Source organism: Schistocerca nitens, chromosome 11, assembly GCF_023898315.1.
Source record: "Schistocerca nitens isolate TAMUIC-IGC-003100 chromosome 11, iqSchNite1.1, whole genome shotgun sequence".
NCBI classification, from domain to species: domain Eukaryota; kingdom Metazoa; phylum Arthropoda; class Insecta; order Orthoptera; family Acrididae; genus Schistocerca; species Schistocerca nitens.
Genome location: NC_064624.1, coordinates 88,243,613 through 88,270,284, shown reverse-complemented (window position 1 = coordinate 88,270,284; position 26,672 = coordinate 88,243,613). Strand labels below are relative to the sequence as shown.

Genomic DNA, 26,672 nt, shown 5'->3' with positions numbered 1-26,672 from the left:
GTCATTGTCGCCAGCACGAATTGGGAATTTCTGTATTCTGTTTAAGAAAGCAGTGAATGCAGATTGTTTTGCATGTGTTGGTGTGTGTGTGTGGTGGGGGGATTTGCAGTGACAGTGATTGTTTGTGTTGGTTTCTGTGCACATTGATGTTCAGGGTCTGCTTTGTATGTGTTATTGTCATGTGAAAGAAGTTTATATTGTTATCTTTCTGGTGTTCTCTCTGTGTGAAATGGCTGTTCTTATGAAAGCTGTTGAATCCACATAACAACATTTCTATTTGCTCTTCAGTTTGATTATATATTATGAATGTGCCATCTACATATCTGCTGATTTTGTTACTGTTAAGTCAGGTATATGTACAGTGCTTAAGTTGCAACATAAGCAGTAGTAGCATGCACTAATAAGTACCCCATGTGCATACCAAACGATCCAACTTTACTTCCCCACCAAATGGGTGACTGAACAACCTAATGAGTAGCAGACAGTTCATCTACGGAGGGGAGTGGTTGTCCACCATTGCAGTTACGTCCTTAAGTGCACATTTTAATTTTAAACAAGTAGCCAATGAAATGAAGTCAGTGAATTTTTAAAAAATACATTGAGTGATATATTTAAACAGCTGGAATCAGGGCAATTCTGATGAATGTAAACAAGACTTTTGAAACACTTGATTTATTCACAATGTTTCAGATTTCGAGCTCTAACACCTCGACACAGGATTCGTTGACACCAAATATAAAATGAAAGATGAGATCTTACGATATCAAGATGCTGGAACTTGTTCAATATTATAACAAGAACAAATGAAATAGGCCAAATGACTTACAGTCTTTGGATAAACTATATATGTGAATCTAAAAAAAAAAGTTAAGTCGTGCACAAAAGGATGCCATCTACTGATACCTCAGAACCACTGAAAGAAACACTTATATGTTTCAGTTTGAACATTAAAACATTAACTTCCAAAATTCTTTACTCAACACTCATGCACGAGTAGCATTTTGCTGCCTAAACAACATTACCAGATTGGCGTCCACTGACAAAAGACCCCAAAACACCTCACATGCTCTCGGCTCAGCAAGTCATCTGAGCAAACTGCCCTAGTCAGAAGTTCACTGTGGTCAACCACATTTGGTTGCAAAAAGTCATTTATGCTTAACATTTAAATTATAGACTATTGAAAATTATTAATTACAAATATTGAAACATCCTTTCATTTCATGCTTAATTGTTATAAAACTCTCTTATTTTTTTATATCATTACATCACTGGAATACACACAGTAGACAAAACTCTTACTTTAAAAATGAATTAAAAACAGTTTCGACTGCAATAAAACATTTGTTTACAATGTTATTCAGTTTCGGTTGCAATGTGACCATCTTCAAAAGATTTATACCATGAGGCTAGGTAGTGGCAGTGAATGGAGCTGGTGTTATTACTCCATGAATGTCAAAAACTCACTTTGTGGAGTCATAACACCTGTCCCGTTCAGCACAGCGCCACCGCCTACCGTCGTCATATAAATGGTCTGAAGATGGTCACATTCTGACTGAAACCGGTAACACTTTTAAACAAATGTTTTATTGTGGTTGAGACAGTTTTTTATCCATTCTTGAAGTACGGTTAGCCAGTCTGATGTTTCTCCATGAGAATTGTTCTCAAAAATTTCTAGAAGTCTTTACTAAGTTTACTCCTACCATTTCCAAACTGTGTTATTCAAATATTATCTTTATCATACCAATTTCCAAATTTTTGTTCAATAAACATACAGTCAAATCTTGTCAGGATTAATGCAGAACCGCAACTGTTTCTTGGTGGATGACTTGTCTCGGCACTTAAATTTCGAAATCAGTTTCCTCTTCTCTTCTCGGAAAATTCTCAGTAAAATTCACGCACATTACACAGGGTCAGTGGACAGCAGTGCCACAACTATGATAGCTTTGCCATTTTGTTACACTTACAGAGTCACTTTCTAAAAACAGCTATTGAATTAAATTAAAACTTAGTTTCTGTAGGGAGTAATTCAACTCTTAGAAAATGGCTTTCCATAACTGCTACACAAATTACAGCTCTGTGGTACTGACAATGGGGAGATCGAGTCACTAATTAAATTGCCGAAGACTGAGGATTCCCGTGGATTATAATGGGATGTGTAGCAGAATATGTAAATGCTGTGGCACATATGTTAGCCCAGTAATTAGCCACATTTGTAATTTTTGCTTTGTGAATGGTCAGTTGTATGAACTGCTCTATGAGAAAAGGATAATGTAGGGGAATTTTAGACCCATTCCTATGCTGTCTGTGTTCTCTGAAGTTTTTAAAAAGGATGTGACAAACAGCACTCCATTTTCAGTGAGCTTTAAGAGCACGGAGGGAACTCACAGGCTGTGAGTTTGTGAATGGGTGTAGAGGCTACTATGACCATCAATAGGAGGATCGGAAATGGGGGGCTGGGTAAACATCATTGAAAATTCCAATATTATCAGGATTGACACAGATTATGGAAATCAGGGAATATCAGGGAATTTCAAACACATGAGGGAAATGTGAAAAAAAAACAACACTGGAAATATTTGGTTTTGTCTCAGAAAATGAAATGGTTGGTGTTTACTGAGGTGTCGTGCATCATCGCGGCTGGGAGCAGCCGAGTGTGTGCGCCGCTTCCTTACTTCCTCATTGCCACTGCTTCTTCCCTTCCTACCACTCCCCTCAGCTTGCAGTCAGTGCTGCCACCACTTCTTGCCCCTAGCCTAGCAGCTGCCAATGAGAGCCAGGGAGGCAAGAGTAGTAGTTTATTTGGGCCTGATTCTCAGAAACTGCAGAAGCAGTGGCCGGAGACAGAGGTTATGTGTGACTGAGTTGTGTCTGAGTGGAGAGAGAGAGAGAGAGAGAGAGAGAGAGAGTGTGTGTGTGTGTGTGTGTGTGTGTGTGTGTGCGTGTGTGTGGGCGCGCGCTCTCTCATTTTGTGACAAATACTTAGGATTAACATTTAGTTGAGAGAGTGTGATTGTTTTTCCTACATGTCTGTCTGAGCCTCAGCAATCATCTTTATGGTGAGTTACCGTACTACCTATCCTCATTATTATTGATTCTCAGAGTATTTGAGCAAGTTACCTGTTGCACGGATTGATCACCATGGTCTCATTTCTTCAACTAGCTGTCTGTTGCTCGTGAAGAGCTGGCCGTGCGCGGGATTTCCGAGGTGGGCCAAAAGTGCAGGCTGCTCCTGTAGGTATCTGTAACGGATCGGGCCTGCCAACCTAAAGCCATTTGGTTCCCACTGAGGTGCAAGCCCTGCTTGTCGGATCCAGTCTCACCGACCTGCCCGCAGGCTGGGTCTGTTTGTGTGTGACGTAATGCAGCAGATTTTCTCGGTTTATCCGTGGGCCCAGGACTGTGGTGTTCCCCGGCAGGCCAGAGGCCGTGGGCGATGGACTTCAGGGATTACAACTGTCTCGTCATAAGTATGTTGTACAGTGTGGCATTTTATAGACATTTTATTTGTTATAGTTCATTTTGGCACTTAAAAGTACTGTATATGCTAGAAAGCGTGGAAAATAAGAAGAAAAAGATTATGCCAGTTGCTGGCGGTTTGTGCTTGTATATTTCTCGAAAGAAAAATCCCTGAATACCTGTAAAATAATAGATATAGCACAGTGGGTAATAACCGACAATAACGAACATTGTAGAACCGATATTTCATTGGGGGTCCCCTGCAGTGTTGCTTTACACAATTCTTTCCCACCTTATACACTTCTTTCAAGAGGCCAGCTTTTTCCTGAGGTTATTTCTGAAATCAGTGAAGGTATTTTAAATCTGTCTTGCAACTCCAAGGAAATATGCATTTTTATCACAATATGTGTTTTGTTTTATTGAAGTAAAATAATATCAGTGGTCTGAATGAAACACATATACCATTTGGCTTGGTTTCTCCATCTAAAAACGGTTCATTACAAAAGAGTTTGATGTTAGTACTTAAGATTTTTGCTCACATCCGGAAACCCCATCTGATGGCTAGCTTTTTAAAATATTTCCTCATTTGCACTATTGTACCATAGCCGCAAAGACAGATTGTCAACTTATGTCTTAACTTACCTTTGAGATCTCAAAATTTGTCATGGGAAAGTGCTAAAACTTGTCCGGAAATCAGGGAAATATCTTGGAAATTTGTGGCAACCCTGATTATTGTCTGTTAGTATTTGGGGGCTGATGTATTGCACTTTTAACTACAGTTATGGAGAATGTTCTAGAAGTGTTGAAATGTAGAAGCTTTTTTCTTTCTTTCTTTTTTTCTATTGTGGTATTTTCTGAGAAATTGTTCATCTTCCTAAACACAAAGAGGCACAGGTAAACCTACATTTATACTGCATCTAGTTGATACTAGGTCTGTGTTAAACAAGAAACTATAATCAAGTGGGGAAGTTGGTTTATTTGAAAAACTATATGGTGTGTCCTCAGATGGAAAACCAGCCATAAGCAAAGAAGGGAAAGCTGAAAGGTGGAGGAGTATGTATAAGGTCTCTACAAGAGAGGTGAACTTGAAGGCAATATTACAGAAATAGAAAATGACGTAGATCAGATGAGATGGGAGATACTATACTATGAGAAGAATTCGACAGAGCACTGAAAGACCTAATTCGAAACAAGGTCCTGGGAGCAGATGAGATCCAACTACTGGTAGCCTTGGGGGAGCCAAATTCGACAGCACTGAAAGACCTAATTCGAAACAAGGTCCTGGGAGTAGATGAGATCCAACTACTGGTAGCCTTGGGGGAGCCACACCTGACAAAACTCTATCTGGAGTGCAAGATGTATGCAACAGGCGAAATAACCTCAGTCTCCAATTAGAATGTAATAATTGCAGTTCCAAAGAATGTAGCTACTGACAGGAGCGAAAATTATCAAAATATCATTTAATAAGTAATAGTTGTAAAATACTAACAGGAATTATTTGCAGTAGAATGGGGAAACTGGTAGAAGCCAACGTCGGGGAGGATCAGTTTGGATTTCGGAGAAATGTAGGCACACACGAGGCCTATAACTTATCTTAGAAGATAGGTTAAGGAAAGTCAGACATACATTTATAGCATTTGTAGACTTACACAGTGTTGACTGGAATACTCCCTTTGAAATTCTGAAGGTAGTGGTGATAAAATACAGGGAGCAAAGGGCTATTTACAACTTATACAGAAAACCAGAGAGCAATTATAAAAGTCTAGGGGCATCAAAGGGAAGGAGTAGTTGGGAAGGGAGTGAGACAATGTTGTAGCCTACCCATGATGTTATTTAGTCCGTACGTTGAACAAGCAGTAAAGAAAACCATAGAAAAAGTAGGAGTAGGAATTAAAGTCCAAGGAGAAGAAGTAAAGACCTTGAACTTTGTCAATGAGATTGCAATTCTGTCAGAAACAGGAAAGTACTTGGAAGAGGAGTTTAACGAAATGAGTGGAATATACAATGAACAGCAACAAAAGCAAAAAAAGGATAGTGGAATATGATCAAATTAAATCAGGCAATTGTGAGGAAATTAAATGTAGTCAAATTAAATCAGGTGATGGTGAGAAAATTAGATTAGGAAGCAGGACACTGAAAGTAGTAGATAAGTTTTGCTATTTGGGCAGAAAAATGACTGTAGACTGTCATAGTAGAGGAGATATAAAATGTTGGCTGGCAATGGCAAGAAAAGCTTTTCTGAAGAAGATTATGAAAAGGAAAGTTGCTACTCACCACGCAGTGGAGATGCTGAGCCACAAATAGGCACAAAAAAAAAAGACTGTCACAAGAAAATAAAGCGTATCTAATATATGGTGAGTAGCAACTTTGCTTTTCATAATATTGTTACATTTCATCCTGGATTTTCCATTGTTGCATTTTCTGAAAAAGAGAAATTTGTTAACATCGAATACAGATTTAAGTGTTAGGAAATCTTTTCTGAAAATATTTGTCTCAAGTGTAGCCATGTAGGGCAGTGAAAAATGAACTGTTAACAGTTTAGACAAGAATAGAAGTTTTTGAAATGTGGTGCTACACATGAATGCGTAAGATTAGATGCGTAACTAATGAGGAGGTACTGGACAGAGTTGGAGAGAAAAGAAGTTTGCGGCACAACTTGACTGAAAGGCACAATTTGACTGAAAGAAGGGATCAGTTGAGGGGACTCATTCTGAGACATCAAGGGATCACTAAAGTGTGGTGGGTAAAAATCGTAGAGGGAGACCAAGAGAGGAATACAGTAAGCAGGTTCGGAAAGATGTAGGCTGCAGAAGTTAGTATGAGATGAAGAGGCTTGCACAGGATAAAGTAGCATGGAGATGTCCATCAGGCCAGTGTCGAGATTGATGACCCCGACAGCAACGTGTTGCTTCTGCAAAATTAAATTTGCCCAAAAATTTATGTATTTCTCTCCCAGAGAGGAAGCTAAAAATATTGTTTATAGTCAAGTTTTATGTTACAGTGCATTGAGTGTGTAAAATATGTTGCTCTATAATTGGTAGACAGTACTTGTACATTTCAAAATTTGTTTAATAGAGGACTTGCATAAATAAATAACTGTGCAGTGGTGAGTAATCAGCTGGCTTGTTATGAGAATGATAAGCCTTGCCTTAGATATGCCAGTGCCTTTATCAGAGCAACTAAAATATTCAGTCCTGTAAGTTCAGGATTTTTAGTGTAAAATGAGATGGAAGAAACCTATGCAATATAAGAAGAATATTTCAACAATTAAATGCTGCCAATCAGACTACTGTGTGTCGTACTTGTCATCGACACCTACATCAACATCTACACTCTGCATACCATTGTGAGGTGCATGACAGAGGGCATGTCCCATTGTATCAGTTATTAGGGTTTCTTCCTGTTCCATTCACATAAGTAGCATGGGAAGAATGGCTGTTTGAATGCCTCTGTGCATGCAGTAATTATTCTAATCTTATCCTCACAATCCCTGTGTGAGCAATACATAGCGGGTTGTAGTATATCCCTAGAGTTATCATTGAAAGCTGGTTCTTGAAGCATTCTTAATAGATTTTCTTGGGATAGTTTATGTATATCCTCAAGAGTCTGCCATTTCAGTTCCTTGTGTATCTCTGTGACACACTCCCGTGGATTAAACAAATCTGTGACCATTTGTGCTGCCCTTCTCTGTACACATTCATTATCCCTCATTAGTCCTTTCTGGTACGGAGCCCACACACTTGATCAATATTCTAGAACCAGTTGCACGAGTGATTTGCAAGCAATCTCCTTTGTAGACTGATTAACTTCCCCAGGATCCTGCCATCTGCTTTACCCGTGACTGAACCTTTGTGATTATTCCATTTCATATCCGTTCAAAGTGTTGCACCCAGGTATTTGTATGAGCTGGCTGATTCCCAACAGTAACTTACTGATGTTATAGTCGTAGGATTCTACATTTTTTTCATTTTGTGAAGTGCAAAATTTTACACTTCTGAACCTTTAAAGCAAGTTTCCAATCTTTGCACCTCTTTGCAATCTCGTCAAGATCTCACTGAATATTTATGCAGCTTCTTTCAGACAGTACTCCAACATAGGTAACTGCAGCATCTGCAAAAAGTCTGATGTTACTATTAATATTGCCTACTCACCAAGCGGCGGCAGGGGAACACACACACAAAAGGATTTGACTTTTGCAAGCTTTCAGAGCCAGTGGCATTACATTGTATTATCAATAATTGATTATTTCCATTGTTATATTAATATTGTCTAAAAGGCCATTAATGTACAACACATATAGCAAGGGTCGCTACAAACTTCCCTGGGGCATACCCGAAGTTACTTTACATCTGACGATGACTCTCCATCCGAGATCATACGCTATGTTCTCCCTACCAAAAAGTCCTCAATCCAGTCTCGAGTTTCACTTTATACACCATATGATCATACTTTTGACAATAACAACAGTCATTCTTATCCACTGTACCCATTGAACACTGTGTATGAGAATTTGTAACTTCATATCTAAATGCCCTTACAATATTGTGTAATGTTGATTTTTTTAAAAAAAGAAAGGGAAAAAAAGAACAACAAACCGTTTGTAAGATGGCTGTACGAATAAAACCAATTTAAAGAAAAAAAGGAGGAAATAAAGAAAAGAGGACAGATAATTGAGTGACCTTTTTTTCCGCTTTCAGATACCTGGCCAATGAGATGAAGTTGTACCACTTCCATCAGTCCAGACATTTGTCAAAGAAGTGCAGTTTGTAAGTATTCTGAAACATTGACTGTCGAGTATGCACTGCAGTAATGTGAATATTGACTGAATTCTGTCATGTTGAGAACTTGGATGACGCAGTCTGTGTTTCGTGAGGGGGAAAAAGCTTTCATTAGCAAAGATCACAGAAGTTAGTCTGTATTGTTGACAGTCGGTTTCAACAGTTGGAGCTGTCGTTTTCTGGTCTTAAGAAATTTCTGTGACGAAACATGTGCCATTGTGAATTTGTAGTTTATGGATAAAAGCCAGCACATTATACATAGGTTTTTCAAAAACAAAACCATTTACAGTTAAAAAAGCAGCTTGTGCACACAAGCATGTTCACATACATAGCACTCGCAGAGGCTGGTTAAGTCTTAAAATGTACAATATACATTAAACTGTAGTTGCACCATATACTTTGGCTGAGGTGTGGATCCACAATGTGTGGATCATTTCTGCAAACATAAACAGATGTGCATTTTGCTGTATATCATGTGCTTCAAGAATTAACAAGCCTCTGCGAGCACTACGTATGCAAACGTGCTCGTGTGCACGAGGTACTTTTTAACTGTAAATGGTTTTATTTTTGACAAAATTATGTATAATGGCCTGCTTTTTAAGCAGTGCAATGACAGTGTGGCATAAGGTACAAGCTCACAGTGGAACATGTTTCATAACAAACATTTTTTGAAGACCAGAGGATGACAGTTAGAACTGTCAAAACCAGTTGTCCACAATAAAGACTAATTTATGCAATATTGGGTATTGAAAGTTTTTCTCAAGGAATAAATATTACTTCTGTTCCTTATACCTATCGCAGAGAAGCTGTATGGATGCAGTTTCATATCATATCTGCTACAGTGAAAGACTGAAGTTGAAACAAGGCTGCTGGATAGACACAGGGTGTATATACCCCAGGCTAACTGGGAAATCTGGGGAAAACACAGGAATCTTTAAGATTTCTGATAATTTTTCATTGTTTTAGTTTCCAGTTAAATTTTTGCAATTTTGACGAGTAAGAACTGATATTCGTAACAAAAATTTTACTTTGGCCCACTACAGCAGGATAATATTGCAGAAAGAAAACATAAATGAGAGAATAACACCAAAATAAAATTTTAGTTGCAAAGAAAGTGCACCATTTACTACAAAATAAAGTGCACACACAAGTGTCTGCCAACAGCAAAATGTGTTGAAGGCTTTAGGATGAAAACTGTGTTATATTTTGTAACAACAAACTGCTTTCAATGAGTATGATGTCACAACAGTTTACTTTTATAACAGGTCATGGGAAAATATTGAGGATGGTGGTTTGAGAAGTGTTATTTACGAAGTAAATTTCCTATTATGCAAGATGACTTACGTCGCATGTGAGAATCTGTGATTAATTTCTTAAATCACACAGTGTTTGACTGTCACTCAAAACTTAACACTTTGAGGGACAGCCGTGTAGAAAAATTTTGAATCTAGAAGACCAGCCATTTATGCCATTATTTAAATATTTCCAGCATATTAGACTGAGTAACACCTTACAGTGGTTAGCACACTGGTCTCCCATTCGGCAGGATGACAGTTCAGACTGCGTCTGGCCATTCTGATTTAGGTTTTCCATAAAAAAACTCTCCGAACAGGCCTCGGATGGCTCAACGGTACCAAACGGCCGCCGTGCCATCCTCAGCCCACAGGCGTCACTGGATGCGGATATGGAGGGGCACGTGGTCAGCACACCGCTCTCCCGGCCGTATATCAGTTTACGAGACGGAAGCCACTACTTCTCAATCAAGTAGCTCCTCAGTTTGCCTCACAAGGGCTGAGTGCACCTCGCTTGCCCACAGGGCTTGGCAGACCAGATGGTCACCCATCCGAGTACTAGCCAAGCCCGAAAGTGCTTAACTTCGGTGACCTGACAGGAACCGGTGTTATGACTGCAGCAAGGCCATTGGCTAGGTTTCCCATGATTTCCCTAAATCGCTTCAGGCAGATGCTGGGATGGTTCCTTATAAAAGGGCATGGCCGACTTCCCCATCCTTAGCCTATCCGATGGGACTGATGATCTCACTGTTTGGTCCCTTCCCCCTAATCAACCAACCAACCAACCAATCAGCGTATTTGTGTTTGATATATCTTGAAAGGTAACACACTAAAAAAGGACAAGCTTAGTTTTACATATCTGTTTTATTTCTGTCATAGATTACAAATTATGCAATAACGGTGGCAAAAAGTAAAATTATCCTTCAAAAGCAGTTCGAGGTGAAATCTTGAGCAATTTTCCATGTAACTGGCTTTTCTATGGAAAAGTTGGAGTCCTTGTCAAAGGATCCATCGTATCCTAAAAAAAAAGGCAAAAAGCTTTCGATGACTGGTATATTGTAGGTGATAGCTTATCTTTTCATGTAGCTATACTGAATGTATATTAATTTAAACCATTAACTTTTCCTATTTGCATATTCGCTCTACTTAACAGTGATGTTGCTATTGGCCGACTACAACACAAGTCCTGTGCTCTGAATATCTGCTGTCATTGGTTGGGGAGTACTGTAACTTGAGCTATGATTGGTGGCAATGGCTCATCGCAATCTCGTTTTCGGTGCTTCGAAAGATACCGTGCTGTAATTGGTGGAATTCGTATTTATACTTTTGTAATTTGAAAATATGTGCTGTACATGATGCTGCGCATCAAATATTTTTCCAAAACAAGTTATTTTTTGCTGACGTACCGGGAAGTTCTACGTTTGTATATAATACCTTTACAATTCAAAGGATTTGTCAGTTCGGCAGCGCCAAGGAAAAGTATACTGTCACTTAACACAGGGAAAGTTTATTTTTAACTGGGAAATTTGGGAAAAAATCCCCCCCCCCCTTCCTGGCAGATCAAAACTGTGCGCTGCACCAGGGCTCAAACCAGAGATCTTTGCCATTCTCAGAGCTTTACCTCTGCCAGTATATCTCCTACCTTCCAAACTTCTCATTCAAAACCTGTGGGACTAACACTTCTGGAAGAAAGGGTGTTGCAGAGACATTGTTTAGCCTGTGGCTCAGGAAGTTTCCTAATGGCATACACTCAGCTACAGAGTGAAAATTTGTTCTGGTTAATAATTCATGATATTGTCACAAATAATTTACAGAAGAATGGAAAAATTGGTAGAAACCGATCCCAGGGAAGGTAAGTGCAGGTTGTGGCGAAATGTAGCGGTATGTGAGGAAAAAATGACCCTGTGATTTATATTTGAAGATTGGTTAAAGAAAGGGAAACCTGGATTTATAGAATTTGCAGATTCGGAGAATGCTTTTGACAATGTTGACTGGAATATACTCTTAGAAATTCTGTAGATAATGGGGATAAATTATAGTGACCAAACAGGTAACTGCAACTATTACAGAAATCAGACGGCAGTCACAAAGAGTTGAACGACGTGAGAGGGAGATAGTGGTTGGTAATGGAGTGAGGCAGGGTTGTAGCCTATCCGCGATGTGTTTCAATATGTACGTAGAGCATGCAGTAAAGGTAACCAAGGAGGAATTCTTAAATGAAATTAAAGTTCAGGAAGAAGAGATAAAAACTGAGGTTTGCCGAAGACACTGTAATTTCTTCAGAGTCGGCAAATTAGTTGGAAGAGCAGTGTGGCGTGGGATGTGTAATGTCTTCAACAGAGGCTGTAAGATGAACACCATCGAAGGTAAAACAAGGTCAGTGGAAGGTAGATGAATCGTGATGTTGAGGGAGTTAGATTAGGAAATGAAATGTGTTTTTCTATCTGGGCAACAAAAAGCTGATGATGGTCAGTGAAGGAGAATATAAAATGCAGATTGTTAGTAGGAAGAAAAGTGTTTTGGGAAAAGAGAAATTTGTTAACATCAAACTAAAAGTATAAGTGTTTGGAAGTCCTTTCTGAGGGTATTTGTCTGGTGTGTAGACCGGTGCTGAAATAAAACATGGTTGATAAACAATTCAGACAAGAAGAGAATAGAAACATTTGAAATGTGGTGCTGTGGAATGATGCTGTAGATAAGGTGGATACATCGAATAACTAATCAGATTCGCCAAAAAAGAGTTTTGTGGCTCGGTTTCACTAAAAGAAGCGTATGGTTAATAATACTCATACTGAGCAATCACCAGTTTGGTAATGGGAAAGTAATGGGGGGGGGGGGTTAATAATTGGAGATAATGACCAAGGTTTGGCTACTGCTAGCAGGTTCTAATGGATGTAGGTTGCAGTATCGTGCATAGATGAAGAGGCTTGCTCAGCATGGACTAGCATGGAGATTTGCATCAAACCAACCTTTGGACTGAAGGCTACATCATCAACAACAACACACTTAACATTGAGGAAATTTAGAAACCACACATTATAATAACGGCAGAGTCTTCTTTTTATTTTTGTTTCACCCGACTTTGCGATATGTTAAATTAATCACTTTTTAATGTTTTGTGCCTTTCTGTTAGCAGCTCAGTATTGTTTCATTCATTTGACCTTGCTTTCCTATCTTCTTCAGAGACGTGGATGTTCGTTTGGATTTGATTTTGGAACCCCCCACCCTCTCCTTCCCTCCCTCCCTCCCTCCCTCCCTCCCTCCCATTGTGTTCTTCTCCTCCTCTCTCTTTTTCTCCGTTTTATTTTTGAACATAGATCTTGTGATTTGGAGTTATCTGAAGTCCTTTTCCATTTCAGTAATCCATTTTTTTCCTGCAGAAGTAGTCATAATTTATTCAGTTGACCTATTTTGGTTCAGAATGAAGATGCATCCATAAAAATGAATTCTTTTTGTCTTAATTGTGTCTGAGAGTTTTTCGGTAGTTTGGTAAAGGGTTGCATTTTTGGTGCGGATTAATTGTTGTGAAATCTGGGGTCAAGAAATGTTTCTAATATCTTTGTTTCTTCTATCTCCAGTCTTTCAACTAGGCCATGGCTGGTGATAGTGTTTCAGCTGCATACAGGGCTTCTGATTTGACTACTACACTGCTACAATGCTTATTTTTGCATTCTGTGAGAGGGACCTTTTGTTGTATGTGTTTTTTGCGAGATAGAAGACCAGATCAACTTTACTTCTAATTTCCATTGCCTTTTTCTCGAGCCCATTCCAGCTGATGGATTCTGCAAGGTATTTGAGTTCTTTGATTATCTCTACTTTTTGTTGTGCCACAACATTTTAGTGGTGGGTTTTTTATGTTTGTTGTTACATTGGTCTTTTTGAGGGTTTTGAGACCTGTTTTTTCTGTTCAAGGGTCTGTTCTTTGGCTATTTCCCAGGTCTCAGCTAGTAGGGTTATATCATCTGCAAAGGCTAGATAGTTGGCTTTGATGCCTTTTTTGTGCTCCTAGACAGATTCCACTATCTCTGTGTACCCGTCTGTCCAACAAGTTTTTCTTGGGAGCACTTAACTAGCAGTGGGGGATTCCATCTCCTTAGCTTATACCAGTTTTTATTTCAAAAGGGTTAGTGTTCTCCCATGAATTTGGCTTTGGAATATGTGATGATAAGGGTCTCTGTGATTGGATTTATATTTTTTGTTATCTAGGGCTAATTCTTTTAGTATATATAAGGGATTCCTGGTGTATTGAGTTGCATGATTTTAAAAACTCAATAACAGTCATAACACATCATTTTCCTCTTCATTTTTGGTATGTCATGAAGTTTTTGAGGTTTAGGGTTTGTTTTGGGCAGGCTCTTCCTTTCCTGAAGCCAATTTCATATACTTCAAGTTAATTGTCTAACTGGGATTTTGCTCTGTTTAGTACGACTGTGGAGAGTATCTTGTATGTTATGTCTAGGGGGAGATTCCTCCATAGTTGTGATCTGCTTGGGACACTTTCTTATGGAGTGGGTGGATGAGGACCGTCTTCCATTCATCAGGGGTTTTTCATGTATTCATATTTCTTCAAAAAAGTTGTGGTGAGCGTCTGTGACATTTTTTCCTCAAAGTTCAGCTCGATTTGGTCTCTATGAGACCATGTGGTTTTTGAGATTTGAAATGACTGTAATTCCTCAGTGATGGACGGTTCAGAGTTAGGGCTGGTTGTCGAGCTCTTCGAGATCACTTTTCTGTGTTCTTCGTAGTTGAGATGGTTTTGGAAATATTGGAAATTGTTTGCACGTATTTCCATTTCTGTCTTCAGTTTCCAAGTTCAGTGGGCTGTATTTGGTTATTTTTCGTTTAAAATTTGTATAAAAGTTCCTTGTGTTATTTTTTTATGAAGATCATTGACTAATCTGTTTTCCACTTGCAGATAAATGACCAAGTGGATGAAGCAGCCACACTCTCACCGGTCCAGATATTCCTCAAAGAAGAGGAAGGTGTAAGTATTCATGAAATACTGACTGTCAGTTACACACTGAAGTAATGAGATAACTGTTAATTCTATTTCATTTACCAGTAGTAGAAAACGCATATACATAAAATTTCTTATATACTATAGTTGAAAGTCAAACTGGAGAATACGCATTATAATAAGCCACAATTGTACTGTGTATACACACACAGATTAGGTAGATATTTCTAAGGGACTCTTTGCAAATGATACAGTTGTGTACAGTGATTTCACATAACTAGAAAATTATTGTTAAATGCTGGAGGACTTGATGATGTGCATGTGGTTCAGGGACAGGCAAGTGAAGTACTGTAGATGTGTAAATAGATGAAAAGACTGTCGTTGCTCAGTTACTGGAAAAAGGACACAACCAGCAATAGCTGCAGTTTCAGGAGAAATCAGATGGCAGAAAATTCGTGCTGGACTGGAACTCAAACCCGGATCTCTGGGACTCAAACCCAGATCTCCCGGTTTATGTGTTAGGTCACCATAACCACTTTGACTATCCGTACAGGAGCCATGACAAGAAACACTTCCATATGTCGTCATCTGTGCGTCACAACCTGCACTCTTGCACTTAATTTATAGGGATTGGAAAAATTTACGTTTCTGCTTCAAAATGCAAAATTACGTTTTAGATGCTATTTTGTAGTAAATTGTATCCAGATGAACTATTTTATCAGAGATAATTTAAAATAGCTTGATTCCTGCATAAAAATATTGAAAATGTAACCAGTTTTTGGTTAATGGTATTGTGCATGTTCTGGCGAAGGCCAATTTGTAAAAGTTATTTTGTATAAGAACCTTTCTGCAAAATGAAAGTGTACAAATGCAACAACACATCAATGCACAAAATGATCTGATGCCAGGCCAGTTGTGGGTGGTTGAATGGTCTATTTAAGATACGTGCTGTGTAATACAATGTAGTACTCAGCTGTGGGACCTAGTATTTTATAACAAAGAAATGTGTACTTTTGTTTGTTAAAAAAGCCCAAAATATGGTTTAATGTGGTCATTTCTAAAGTGGCAAATTAGGAGGAGTATCTTCTGAGCAGTGGTTGTATCGAATACTGCTAGATATCAGGCCTGCACTGAGTCGTTAACAATAGTCCGCTAACATCAGCGAGCAGTTGAGCTGTAGCTTTCCCCCAAATATTTTGTCATATGTTGCTTATTGTTTTCTGATTTTGAAATAAGTGAAGCTACTAATCCTGATCTGTTACGGATTTCGATTACGAACCTTACAACGTTAGAAGAGATGGGTGATCCCTTTGACAATACTATTGGCTGTTACCATGTGAAAGGGAGGCGGGGTTTGTTTCTGCACACCACTCTTCTTCCCTCTGGCAGTCAAAATTCTAGTTTGTTTATGCTTGTGGTCATCTGTCACTATAGCCTGTAGTGTCTGCACTATGTGCCAAAATTCTTCTCCTAATGTTAACATAGCATTATGATATGTTCAGTTCTGCTTCTATGCTAACTGCCTTGTCTGTTCTGTCTGTAGCATTGTAAAGCATGGGTCGCACACCTACGAATGCCCACAAAAGATAGAAATTAATAGTTTGTAGATTTTGTTATCATCGAATTGTGCAGAAAAGAGAGATAATGTCCAGAAACACCTTAAATTAGAGACGCATTCAGCTCACTGTCAGGAAAAAGCTGTGGCTTTTCAACAGAACAATCATTTTTAAATTCTTAAATATAGCCAAATGAAGAAAACATGGGCTAGTTTGGAAGAAAAAGGTTTTGGAAGTTTTTGCAAAATCAAACATTACTGTCACGAAGTTCCCAATCAGCACCTTTCTGTAGCAGTCAGTTTCAAAGAAATAAGGCTTTGTTTATTTTCACTCACGTGACAACCTTTGAGGTATGTGCATCTAATCATTAAAAGAAATATGAATCTCAACAAAAATAGATGCGAATTTTGCCAAAAGAGAGAGAGAGAGAGAGAGAGAAATTCCAGTACGTGGGGTACATATAGAAGTTTGGGCCTGGCCAAGAGTTGTGCACAGATAGCCAAAACAGTTAAGGTGACCGCTCGTGTAAAGCAGGAAACCTAGGTTCGAGTTCCAGTATGACACAAATTTTAGTTGTTTTCATTCCATTATACAGCTGATGGTTGTCCGTATTTGCAACTGCAAATATGTTTTGTGTATTCCATGTGGGCTGTGGTCAGCACAGTGCTTGTTCTTTTGGGCATGCATGTATGTCCAAAGGAACATTGCATCATACTTTTAACAACACAGGCCCTGCAATATCATAAAATGTCTGTGTTTATACATTGTCTGCATCGTCACAATATAATGCTCTTCAGACACGCATGCCTAAAAGCTGTGGATTAACATTATGAAATAAATCTACTTATTTCATATCTGCATTGATGTCCGCATTTTGTTACACACGAAAGTTTGTGCCGGACCGAGAATCGAACTCAAATTTTCCACTCGTTACGAGCGTTCACCTTAACTGCTTCGGCAATCTGAATGTTCCCCCGGGACTGATCCACACTTCTATATATCGTGTAGACACATCCCGCATGCCCACACAATTTGCGATTCTCGTGAAGGGAGAGAAGAGTGTTATATTGTCATTTTAGCCTCTCGTTGGTGCATATTTGTAATATGCGAACTTTTTCACAACATTATATTATTGTATATAAATTAGTTGTCAGTTGACAGCTCCCACCAGCAATACACGAATGGGACCTGTGCTGGTTTTGCAGGCTCCAACCCTGTTGGCAGTTCCACTGTGCAAATCATTGTTCTTGCTGGTACTCAAGTAGCAAATGTATTTTAATGCGAAAATGTTGTCTAAATAAAGAAAAAATGTAACCCTGGCCCTAATGACAATTAACAGCACTACGGAGGTCTAGATTGTAGTCAACTTAGAGAATTTTTATGTACTTTTTGTAGGAAGTACAGACATCAAACTTAATACTTGTTACGAATTACATGTTGACAAAATTTCAAAACGATTTCATCCTCGAGCATTATGCACGAGTCTCTATAGACCGTATGCTGAAGCTGTGTCGCGATCCCAACCGAGGGATGTTTGGTGAAGACTAGGGACCGTATTATACGCATTTGCATGCTGCATACGCATTTGCATATTTCGCTCCTTTTTACCAGTTATTGCATATTTTAATGAAAACTAGTGACGATACATATTTCACTCTGTTTACAATATTTTAAAAATTGAGACGGGTAGTCTGTAGCTCTATCTAGTTTTAATGTCTCACACATTCACCGCACCTAAAACTGCGTGTAATAGCTAACCGAAAGCCCACTGCATGGTGAAATTATTACAGAATAGGAACAGGAAGAGGCGTACAGAGTCTGTGCTCCTGCGCCTCTGCCCCCCGGTTATTCCCCCCCACTGTCCCGCCGTATGCGTTCGCAACAAATAAATTAAATTACGCGAGCTTTTAGTCGCACATCCGTTGTTTCAGTTTAGCTTTCTGCTTACTTGTACACAGTTGAACGTGTTAATGATGTGTAGTGTATAACGTGTCGTGTGCCATACCACCCGAAAAAAGAATGGTCGTTTCGTGGATAGCTGACCGTCCCGGAACATTTACATATAACGGAATTATTTTGTTTTCAAGTCTGTGAAAAAAAATGTTTTGTGCAAAAAAAAAAGTTTCAAGTAGATCAGCATGCCGAGACAAATCTTCCTATCACAGGAATGCAGAAGAAAAGGTGATGACAAAAATTTCTGATAACAGCAAGTTGCAGTAGCAGGGACTTGTCCAGAGGTAACCAAAAAAGTCTGTTTAACATGGATCTGTGCAGAGCATTCATTGCAAGCAATATTCCTCCTCACAATCTTATAAACTCTATCCTCTAAGGCTTCCTGCAGAAATATTGCTTAAATCAAAATATACCAGATGAATCGACATTGTGTAAAAGTTACATGCCGACAATGTGCGTAAATGTTCTGGAAGAAATACGCAATGAACTCGAGGGCAACATGATCTGGATTTCAGTTGACGAAACTACAGACAGTTGTGGCCTGTACTTTGCAAATTTAATTGTTGGTGTTTTAAAAGAAGAGCCTTCTTCTTCCTATTTAGTGTTCTGCAAAGAACTTGAAAAAGTAAATCATTCTACGATCACTAGATTTGTGATTGAGGGTATTAGAAAAATATATCCAGAATCTTCTGCAGATGCAAGTGTGTTTGTGTTTATTTGAGATGCTGCTCCCTATATGATCAAAGCAGGAAAAGCCCTCAGAGTATTTTATCGTAATTTGATTCGTGTGATGTGCTTTGTTCACTGAGCACATCGCCTTGCTGAATGTAAGTAAACTGATTTCACCCACAGAGAAAGTGTTTCTAAAGGCTCCTGCTCGCATCAAGACCTACAAAGAAAAACTACCAAATGTGCAATGATTATAAAGAGTCCGTCTCGATTGCAAATAGAAACCGGATGTTCGCCTAGGTTTCGGTGCAGATAACCACGCCTTCTTCGGAACACACTAAAACTACAAACTGCGTAAATAGGCATCGCCCAGCATTAATACAGTTTGTAGTTTTAGTGTGTTCCGAAGAAGGCACAGTTATCCGCGCCGAAACCTAGGCGAACATCCGGTTTCTATTTGCAATTGAGGCGGATTCTTAATAATCATTGAATTATTCCAGTCGTAACTCATTGGGGTACGTAGGTTGAAGCTGTGTCATTTTACAATGAATATTTCAAGGCCATTAGAGGGGTAGTAAATGACTTTAATAGTGCAGAGGCTTTGGCAGTTTGCCAATCCAAGGAAGCTTTTAATGATTCCGGTATTAAAAAAGACATTGCTGTGATTAGCACTACTTTTCCCATATGCCTGCAAGTATTAAAAAGCTTGAAACTCAAGGTTTGGCATTGAATGAATCTATTCAGTTAAGAATGAAATTATTCTAGTGAACTGCTCATTTTCGGAGGTATTCCCGAGAAAACTTATAGAAAAGTTTGAAAACATTTTATACAGTAACCCAGGCTTTGAACCCTTGTACCATATTGATAGTTTTATTAATGGGACGGGTGAACTTTTACCAGAAACGGTAAGTGCCAACATAGCACCCAAATTCAAATACTGCCCAGTCACCTCAGTTGATGTAGAATGGTCCTTTTCTACTTATAAAAATGTTTTGAGTGATCGAAGACACAATCTTACCACCAAACTTTTGGAACAGTACTTGTTTGTATGTATTTACAATAGTAGAAAAATGTAAAATAAATTGTTAAGTGATGCTTTGGTCCAATAGTATTAATTAAAAGTTAATGATGTTAAAAAAATTCATGATTGTGTGTTGTTTTTTAAATAAAATATTACTGGGTTTTTGAGTGTGCCCACCCTGCGTGCAGTATATCTCGAAGTTGGACCTGTACGTATCGATTGTTTTGCCGTGAGTCAACTCACATCGCGTCTGTTTGTTGACAACAATAGTGAAGAAGGAACAACTATTGAAATACAATATGAGTCCCCATTTTGCAAATTTTTAGAAAATAATCCCAGAAAGCCCCCCCCTTTCTAATCACTACCAGAAATTATTAAGAAAGTGATATCAACATTCTAAATGTACCGATGTTTGGCATGGCTGGCACTCTTCCTCGTAATTGATATGCACAGGCTCGACTTTGAGATGTAATGCACGCAGTAACTACTATGTTTTTTTATTATTTGATCTTGCAGATTTCTGCACTTTTTGTGCATTTTTAAGCATTTTTCATGCATATTTTAAGATTTTTATGATGCATATAATCCAGTGATGACACATCCACAAGAATAGCATTTTAGAGCAGTTTTGAAAAAATTGTAAGCTTCCATCAACCTGAAGGTGGTTTTGAGCAGCACAGTGCTCTACTAGGGACAGTCCTACTCAAGGCCATACACCATTGCCCTCCTCTGACCTTTGAACTCATTCATTTACAGTTTGTCAACTCCAAACTGTGGTGGAACTTGCCGTTTTTCACAATAACAGATCCATTAGGAGGTTAAGGAAGTGATTAACGACAAATAAAAACGTGTAGCTACCTCAGCGCTTACACCACTCTTCACCTGTCTGTCAGCGATGTCGCGAACGACCGACGGTGGAAAGATGGTGTGCTCCAGCAGTCAGTACCTCGCTACCTGCTTTGGCGCGAGCATCAGTGTGTGTGCAGATAATGGATGTGTGTTACTTAAAATAGCAAGTGGGACTATGATATTACGTGTGTTATCAGTTGCTTGTCTTATTACTGTGCTGACTAATAAAACATTATTATCTCGAAGTGTAGTGTTTGATTAGCTGCAAAGGTGTTACTCATACTGGCACGTTGCCAGCTTCATACTGTATTTACTTGAGTGTAAGACGCCCCTGAATATAAAATGGCCCAATTTTTTAAATTTTTTTATTTATTCATTTTTTTAATGAGAGGCTCCTTGAGAGAAATTTATTTTTAACAGATTCTGATTAACTAGAATTACAAACTGTTTTATTGACATAAAGTATCTGCCAAAAAGGTAACCTTATAACTATTCTAAACTTTTGCCATTTATTGATTGTCTAAATTTTGATAACACTTGGAGAAATAAAATAAACAACAAGAAATTGTTCACATGAATTTTTGGACTGTTTTCTTTTCTGCCTTTTATGCTTACAATCCCTGTAGTGTGTGCTACCACTATCTTGGGTCATCACCATCATCAACCTAATGGCACAACCGTGAAATTTACACCTTCATTGTCACAAACATATGGCTGTTTCTTCAGAATATGTGGCTATTTCTGAGGTGGTTGTTATGTTGGAATTTGAGAACACAGCTATTTTTTCCTGTATACATACCAGATTTCACCTCTAGCCTGAAATGAGTATGTTATAATCTCACTTCCAAACATGTCCCCCCCCCCCACTCTGTGTAGAACCACCTGATATACCCCCTTTCATTCTTGTCATACGTCACGGAGAGTGTTGACAACATTGCAGCAAGAAACACAGAAGTACATCACTTGCCTAGATCTAGGCTTTTGTTGTCTTGTGCAGAAATGAATACTATTGCTGAGTATTTGTCCAATTTTAAAGTCAGTTCAATTCCGACTACAAATGCATTTGGGCAAACTGCAGTTTAAACACAGTAGATGTTCATACACTGAAGTGCTGAAGAAACTGGTATAAGCATGTTTATTATAGCACAGAGATTTGTAAACAGGCAGAATACGGCACTGCGGTCGGCATTGCCTTTACAAGACAACAAATGTCTGGGGCAGTTCTTAGATCAGTTACTGCTGCTACAATGGTAGGTTCCCAAGATTTAAATGAGTTTGAATGTGGTGTTACAGCCAGTGCATGAGTGATTGGACACAGCATCCCTGAGCTAGCAATGAAATGCAGATTTTCCTGTACGACCATTTCATGAGTGTACTGTGTACTGTGACTATCGGGGATCTGGTAAAACAGCAAATCTCAGACATCACAATGGCTGGAAAACAGTCCTGCGAGAACGGGAGCGACGACAACTGAAGACAGTTGTTCAGTGTGACAGAACTGCAACCCTTATGCAAATTGCTGCAGATTTCAATACTGGGTTATCAACAAGTGTCAGTGTGTGAACCATTCAACGAAACATCATCGATACGGGATTTCGGAACCGAAAACCCACTCGTGTACCCTTGATGACAGCATGACACAAAGCTTTAGGCCTTGCCTGGGCCCAGTCAACACCAACATTGGACTTATGATCACTGGAAACATGTTGCCTGGTCGGACGAGTTTTGTTTCAAATTACATACAGTTATGGAGACAACCTCATGAATCCATGGACCCTGCATGCCAGCAGTTGACTGTTCAAGCTGGTGGAGGCTCTTAATGGTGTGGGGCATGTGCAGTTTGAGTGATATGGGACCCCTGATAAGTCTAGATATGACTCTGACTGCTGACACATGCGTAAGCATGCTGTCTGATCACCTGCATCCATTCATGTTCATTGTGCGTTCCGACGGACTTGGGCAGTTCCAGTAGGACAATACGGGGCAATTACAGCAGGACAATGCGACACCCCACACACCCAGAATTGCTACAGAGTTGCTCCAGGAACACTATTCTGAGTTTAAACACTTTTACTGGCCATCAAACTCCCGATCATTATTGAACATATCTGGGATGCCTTTCAACGTGCTATTCTCAAGAGTTCCATCTCCTCACACTCTTAGGGATTTGTGGACAGGCCTTCATGATTCCTGTGGTCAGTTCCCTCCAGCATTACTTCAGGCATTAGTAGAGTCCATGCCACGTCGTGTTGCGGCACTTCTGCATGCTCGCAGGGGCCCTACGTAATATTCGGCAGGTGTACCAGTTTCTTTGGTTCTTGAGTGTAGAAAGCAAAAGTACTTGGTATAGATTACCACGCATAACAACATGATGAAATTTGCTGTGGGCTCAGTGCTTCCCTCCGTGCAATCATCATAGCTCTCGGCGAAGCTGGTGTCACTGTTCTCCTTCCAAGCTTGAGTAACTGTCAAAAACAGACTGCAATATCTGCTAGTATGCAGGTCATATGTAACAACACCAACTAATATGTAAATAAAAGATTGCATTTAAGATTCCGTTCCACTCTCGAAGTTTTGCTCATCCCGCGATCTACTGACGTCTGTCGGTACTATCTCCACAACGGGTCTTGCGACTGTAATTTATTTTTGCTTTGACAATTACAGTCTGTTTAATATGATCTACTTCCTTTGATAGCCACGTCATTCTATATTAATTTTCCTTCTTGTTTCAACTGAATTTCACCAACGTGGTATACAGCTGAGTAAAATCAGGTAATGTTTTTACATGAACAGTGGCCAAATTTCTCATTTACAATCTACGTAGTAAATCATTACAGTGTCTCATAACCAAATAAAATTTTGATCTGGTTTCTGAATCAACTAATGTTCTTTGAAGGACAAAAATTTCTATATTTGAATGTTACCTTTACTTAAAAAATTGCATTAATGTTTATATAGAATATTTATACATGTATGAGAATGTTTATTGGAAACCTGTTAAAATACAACAAAAGCTTGTAAGTTGATAGACTTTAATTCTATTTCCTCCTGTGTTTCACCAAACTGTCAAATGTCAATCAGTACAATAGACTGTTGTGGCTAGTTCATTATTTCTTGTGTATCTCTTGCACTAGTCAGTGTCACGTGATCGTTCGAGTAACGTCGATACTGTACCGAGCACTTCGGTGTATCGGGAACTCTCGAGCTTGTCGGAACGTATCATTTGCCGAGCCCTGCCCTTCAGAATTATTTAAAATAAAATTACACAAAGCTTCATCTTCATGATGACCACCGTAAGTGTAATACTACTACTGTGCACATTACTAAACAATGTGATAATGGTGACCTCAGAAAAGTAGTTCAATCAGCCAATTTAAGACAACCCTGTAGCTTTGAATGACACATTTGGAAAGAAACCTCGTCTTATAATTATGTAAATACTCTAGATGATGCAGGGTTTTCAATATGTTATCTGCTGATACATATTTCACCATGAGTGATCTGAAGATGATTGTGGGGTCAACTGAAATTAGTCTTCACATTTTAATGTTTTATAGTGCACGGGATCTAGACAGTAAAAACGTTTTTACTGACTTGAGCTATTAATACCTGCTGGGTCGAAATGGAAACACAGTTTCCTTCTGTAATGTGTTTCTGTTGTTTTAGGGGAGGAGACCAAACAGCGAAGTCATCGGTCTCATCGGATTAGGGAAGGAAGTCGGCCGTGCCCTTTCAGAGGAACCGTCGTGGCATTTGCCTGGAACGATTTAGAGAAATCACGGAAAACCTAAACCGGGACGGCCGGACGTGGGATTGAACCGTCGTCCTCCCGAATGCCAGTCCAGTGTCCTAACCACTGCGCCACCTCACTCGGTGTGTGTGCTTCTGTCGTGGCCGGATGACGGTGGGTCGAGTGGTGTCACTAAATGACTGCCGCATCTGGGACTGTGGTGGCTCATCAGTTTGCACGAGGGCCACACTGTTTTGGAAGACTTGCAGTGTTGAGGGCTGCAATGTGGCGGGAGCTCTGTGTCTAGTGGTAGCCTGCATTGAGGTAGGCTGGCTTGCACCAGGACGGGGACAGTGTTGTGTCTACTTCTTTAATGTGGAGAGTGAGTGTGCTAGTGTTGTGTCCTGCGAATGGATTTGAGCCTCAGAAGGGCGGTTCTAGTGCTCCACGCAGTGGACCGTGTCACAGGAAAATGTGGTACGTCATTGCCAGCCCTCTGAGAACAGAAGTAGCCCGTTTTCAGTGCCGTGTTGTTCCACTCGGTAAGTAAGTGTGGAGGGTAAGAATTGTAGAGGGAAACCTAGGTGTAACTACGGGAATCAGGTCCGAAAAGATATAGATTGTGGTAGTTGTGCGTGAAGAAGAGGTCTGATCGGGATACACCGATGTGGAAAGCTGCTTATTTGTTGCAAAGCCATTGTACAGCAGACATGTGAATCGGTACTGAGGATGTTATGCCACCAGTTGTCAGACGTGTGATACTTTTACCGCAACATGTTTGGGACTATGTTACTTCATTATTGAGTGCTATAAAATATGGAAACCAGTTAAGAAATCACAATACTACACATACTGACCCATATAAAAATATTTATATCTCCCTTTAATGTAACATACCATAAAGCTTCTGTGCCATTAGGCATCATCAGCAGTAAAATCCAGCAGCAAATGTGCATTGTCATACATAAAACTCTTCTCAGAACATCTCATATTGGCACGTTACACTCTCGAGGCACAATTTGCGTGTTAAATTGGACGACACTAGTGTCACTTTAGCGATATCTCCTCAGGGAACAGCAACAGATTTATTCGAATTAGCGGCATTAGGTTTAATGTTTTCAGTTGTCTTCTGTATGGATGCACACAATGAAACACAGGTGTAGTAATTGTTTTTAGAATTTTTAGAACTTTTGATTTTCATAAATTTTACAGTAGAAAGTAACATTGTTGAGGGCTCTGACATATGCTTTGCAGTCGAGTGCTATTTTTGGTAGGTGACAGCGGCAGCTTTAGTTTAACAACTGTGCCTTGAGAGTATAACATACTAACATGAGATGTTCGAGGAAGAGTTTTATGTTTGACAGTGCATGTTTGCTGTTGCCTTTTGCTATTGATGATGACGCCTAATGGCACAAGAGCTTTGAGGTACATTACACTGTGGGCCAACATAAATATTTCAGTGTAGGTCAGTAGGTAGAGTGTTGTAATTAATTGGTGGGTTTCCTTGTTTTATAGCACTTGATAAATGCGTTGTGGTAAAAATACCGGACATTTGACCACTCATGGTGTAACATACTCAGTACCATTGGGGTGCAGCGTAAAAGAAAAGTCTTTTGAATGAAGACCACAGCAACATGCAGTTGATATTGATGAAGTTATAATAAGTGACAGGTAATTATTATTCACGTATGGGCCCAGTAGGACCACGCGAGGTACAATCCATCAAGGTCACGTTTGATGGTTGGCCTTTCTTTGTGCCCAAATTTGTTTCATCCTTTCAGAATGAAGTCTCTTTCTTTCATCAGACCACGGTGTTAGAATCTGTTTTCTAATCAGTGGCAGATTATTGACTGATTTCTCCCCCCCCCCTCCCGTTGACTTTCATCTACACTCTGAACCAATGAGATACCTATTAATTGAATGTCCTTTAGCTGTAGCAGAGAAAGCATGTGGATGCAATTTCTTATCTACTACAGTTGATAGTGAGTGAATTGGAAAATACACATTGTATTGAGTCAAAATTCTACTGTGCAACAACCGAGCGAGGTGGTGCAGTGGTTAGACACTGGACTCTCATTCGGGAGCACGACAGTTCAATCCCGCGTCCGGCCATCCTGATTTACATTTTTCGTGATTTCCCTAAATCACTCCAGGCAAATGCCGGGATGGTTCCTTTCAAAGGGCGTGGCCGGCTTCCTTCCCCGTCCTTCCCTAATCCGATGAGACCAATGACCTCGGTGTCTGGTCTCCTTCCCCGAAACAACCAACCAACCCACTGCGCATAAGTGTACAGGTAGGCTAGCTTGCTAGCTCTGTGAAGCTCTTTGCAAATGTTGCCATTGTGTACAGGGATTTCATATTGTTAGGAAATTATTATTAAATGTAGTGAGTCTTGAAGATGATTTTCACAT

At 39.5% G+C, this 26,672-nt stretch overlaps 1 long non-coding RNA gene across 8 annotated transcripts in view; it reads left to right on the top strand.

The window, feature by feature from the left end:
• The first annotated feature begins 3,330 nt into the window (after positions 1 to 3,330).
• The window catches only part of LOC126212898 (uncharacterized), a 1,289,673-nt gene continuing 1,266,331 nt past the window's right edge, over positions 3,331 to 26,672 (top strand). For 4 of the 8 annotated variants that reach the window (XR_007540973.1, XR_007540962.1, XR_007540974.1 and 1 more), the window contains exons 1-3: positions 3,331 to 3,467; positions 8,154 to 8,222; positions 14,442 to 14,510. This is a non-coding gene — a long non-coding RNA (uncharacterized LOC126212898). Of the gene's footprint in view, positions 3,468 to 8,100; positions 8,223 to 14,441; positions 14,511 to 26,672 lie in introns of those variants that run through there. The other 4 variants (XR_007540969.1, XR_007540977.1, XR_007540975.1 and 1 more) reach the window with 2 other exon arrangements.